At 44.7% G+C, this 4,150-nt stretch overlaps 1 pseudogene; it reads right to left on the bottom strand.

The window, feature by feature from the left end:
• Positions 1-676: 676 nt before the first annotated feature.
• Positions 677-4,150, bottom strand: part of LOC102468938 (gap junction gamma-1 protein-like) — a 4,920-nt pseudogene continuing 1,446 nt past the window's right edge.

The following is a 4,150-nucleotide window of genomic DNA, read 5'->3' on the forward strand; positions in this document are numbered from 1 at the left end:
CTCACTTTCCTTCTCTCTCTGTCTCTCTCTCTGGTGAGCACATGTACCCTATAGCAAATTAATAATAAATAAAAATTTTTTTACTTATCAGCATTTTTTCCCTTTACTATAAAAACATAACTACAGCAGTTCAATGCACAAATGCAGAAAAAGTTCTCATACTAAAAAAAAAAGGTACCATGAGAGGCCGGCAGGTGGCGTGGCGTACTGGTTAGGGGTCCTGGACTCCCACATGGCCAACCACGGTTTGGGTCCTGACAGCTAGCTCCCTCTTTCTCTCACTCTGTCTCTCTCTGGTCAAATTAACGAAAGAAAGGAAAAAAAGAAAGAAAGAGAGAGAGAAAAGAAGGAAGGAAGAAAAAGAAAGAAAGAAAGGAAGCAGGGAAGAAAGAGAAAGAAAGAAAGAAAGGAAAGAGAATGAACGAATTAAAGTTAAATAATTCTTAAACAAACAAAAGGACCATAATACTGTACATACAAAAACTGTTCAACAAGAATAATTTAAATCTAGCTCCTGCAACTGTCTTACTGTTGAGAACACGTGTTTGGGGACACTGTGCTGCCCTCCCTGCCCACCTCAGCACCACCCCTTCAGAGTCCCCTGAGCGTGGATTCTGAGCCAACAGCATCCCTGGAGAGAACCAGAGCAAGACATCTCCTCGCTGGAAGCCATTATTCAGTGAGCCGCTGCGAGCCATGGACAATGAAAAGCACAAGTCTGAAGCCTAGCCAAGATCAAATCCAGACGGCGACCATGGGAATTGCTTGGGTAACTGCAGGCCTGGATTGCGAGACCCAGAGTTCCTGAGCCACTCTGATCTGCCACTGCAGGGTCTCCAGATCACCTGGGAGGCTCTCATCACGGCTGTCATACTGCCGTCCTTGGGTGATGTAGGCCTTGTTGGTCAATTCGGTGTATGGGATTTGATCTGGTTTGACAGCAGTGTGACAGCCGGGGGAGCAGGTGGTGTATTTCAAGTGAGAGAATAATTATTAAGCACCAGATCTTCAAGTTTCCTCTTTTTACTGTTCAGTGAGTCTAGAACGGTCCCAAACCCTAAGTGAAACATCTCCCAAACATTAAGCAATAGGCAAAGGTCTGTGACACCATTCATTATCAGAAGGAAGATGGTCTTCTCAGTGCGTCTAGAAATAAGTCTGTCTTCGACTGCACACATGCAATGGGTGGACTTGGAAGCCATGCAGAAAATACTGCCTTACAAGAAAACCCACCTCCAACACGGCCCTTGCCAGCAACTGCAGCCACATGGATCTCCATGATTCCCTCTTCTCCAACTCGCCAGCGGCCATCATGCTTGGGTTTAGGTTGGCTCTGCGCTTTACCTTCTTTCTCACTTTCTAATTCTATTTCTGGATACATCAAGGGGGCCTCTTCATGGCCCTCTTCTGTCTCTTCCTGTGCCATTTCCAACGCATTGCACAGGGTCTGCTCTGAGCTGCCTTCTTGTCTGTTTCCCGGTGCTCCATGTTGACCATCTTATGAATGGCATAGCCCAGGTATGTCACTGAGGGGGTGGCCCCCAGGATGATCTGGAACACCCAGAAGCGCACACGGGATGGGGGTGCAAAGGCACCGTAGCAGACATTCTCGCAGCCCGGCTGCTCTGTGTTGCACACAGATTTGCTTTGCTTGTCATAATAGTTGGACTCTCCTCCTAGAGCTATAAGGACAATCCCAAAGACAATGGATTTGTGAGCCAGATCTTCCCCACAAAGCTGGGGTGGCTGTGGATCTCTTCCAGCAGGAGAGTCGGGAAGCTCCAATTCAGGATGAATGAATTGGTTTCTCCTGGTATCCAGAACTTCAGTTAGCCACATTTTTCTTAAATAAATGCTATTCTGCTTGCAACCTTTCCAGACTCCCTCCCGGGGCGTCTTACCCCGAGCCCGCTCCTCTCGGGTCTCGGCCTGTCCTGCCGGCTACCGCCTCATGCACCCAGCATCGCCCTCGACTTCGCTGACATCCGGTCCCCGGGAGGCACCTGCGCACTACGCGCCTTGGTGGGGGCGGGGCAACCCACGGAGGTGGTGGAGGATGTCATAATAAATACAATTTAATAAATAATTCTTTTAAAAATAGTATTTCAGCATTGGTTCATTAGCTCTGAAAATTCACCATAGTAATGTCAGATATCTAATAATAGGAGAAATTGTCTGCATGGTAGAGACTGATTCTCTGCACTATCTTTACAATTTTCCTGCATATCTAAAACTATTCCAAAATTACAAGGGTATTTAAAGTTTTTCAATGACAAGGGCAGCGGGTGGCATGGTGGTTAAGGCGCTGGAGTCCCACATGGTTCCTTGCAGTTCAATTCCTGCACCTGGAGGCTGGAAAAAAAAAATCACACCAGACACATGTGCGTGTGTGCCCAAAATCCCAAGGGGAGAAGAATTGCAGCGTGGCCATCCCTCTTGAGGGGAGAGTTTAAACTTTCACTCTCATTGTATCTCTCTGTCATTCGCCTCTCCAGCAAATGCATGCACCCTATGACAAAAACTTCTAAAATAAATTTTTTTAAATGACATACCCTAAAATGTTAAAAGTAGTGACCCATGTCATTTTTATCGTATCTTTTCAAGTTAGATTGGTATGTATTACTTATCAAGTAAAATAATAAAATGGATCTGTAAAAAAAAAGTGATCACCTGGCATTTCTTAATATTTTTGAAAGTGTCTACTTAGTTGTTCATTGTTAAAATTGCTCAGAAATGATTAGGTGCCAATAAGAACCCAAGTGAAATTGAAGTTCTAAATTGGAAAAACCATACATTATTTAAACACTGATTTTCTTTTTTTTTTTTAGAGAGAGAGCATTTTTGCTACAGGGCACACTCGCCAGAGAGATAGAGAGACAGAAAATGAGAAATCGCCCCCCAGAGGGGATGGCACGCCACAATTCCTTCTCCTCTGTTCTCCTCTTGGGATCTTGGGCACACACCCGCAACACACACCCGGCATGAATTTTAAGCCATTGGGTCCAAGTTTCGAACCAGCCATCTGCTGGTCCCTAAACACAGATATTCTTAAAAGACATGCTTCTGCAAATAGTTTACAGTATTCAATGTCAGAATCCTGTGATGAGTCATGACAGAGCAGTTAAATAATGCTCAGATTACTTTATTATCTTTTAAATTTTTGCTAATAGATTTTTCCTTACACTGACATCTTCTAACTATTAATCCTGACAAATGTATTTACCTGGACCAAAGTGATAAAACTAACACAAGTGCTGGGTACCTTACAGAATTGCAAAGGGGACAAGCCATTCACACACAGGCAAAATGTTTTACGAGAGTGTGGAGGTTTATTTGTAAAATCATGAAAACATTAAACTTGTTTGGAATTTAGGATTTTTTTTTCTTGCCAGAAGTTGCGTGTGCTCACCAGAGAGAAAGACACTGAGAGGGGGGAGGGAGAAAACACCCCTAATAGGGTATAGTTATGATGCAATCCTCCTCCTCCATTATCGTCTTAAGAACGCATGCACATGCACCCAGTATGAGTTTTAAACTTCCAGGTCCGGGACTTGAACAGTCATCAACTATGTAGGAGTTCAGTGACGTAACCATTATGCCATCTGCTGGTCCCCAAATCTGTATTTCAAATTGCCTTCTTTTCTTTTTTTAAAAAAGAATGATTTATTTATTTAATTCCATTTGCTATTACTATTATTATTATTTTAAATTTGACGAGAGAAAGGGAAAGCCAGAGAGCAGGCCACCAGGTCCAGGACTTGAGCCACAGTCTATCCTGTGGGAATCCAGTGTGTTTAACTACTACGCCACCTGTCAGGGCCCTCAAATTGCCTTCTTATAATATCCACTTGGATTGTCCCCAAACTGGGAACCAGATTTAATGAATCAGGACTTTGTAGAATGACTCTGAGCAGAACGGAAAACACAACAAATGACAAACTGACATCTGATAAACATCTAAAAAGGTAACCCAGACTCCCTCTAATCCCAACTCCAAACATCAGAGAGCACTCCCAGCTCTGTAGACACGCCAGGTGTTCTCTAGAGCCCGCCCCTCTGGGGCGGGGCTAGATGAGGTGGGCGGGGCCTCGTGGTAGACCACGCCCTCTGTGGGCGGGGCGGGAGTGGGCGGGCTGCGCAGGAGCCCGCG

This window comes from Tupaia chinensis, unplaced genomic scaffold (assembly GCF_000334495.1).
Source record: "Tupaia chinensis unplaced genomic scaffold, TupChi_1.0 Scaffold000048_1, whole genome shotgun sequence".
NCBI lineage: Eukaryota > Metazoa > Chordata > Mammalia > Scandentia > Tupaiidae > Tupaia > Tupaia belangeri.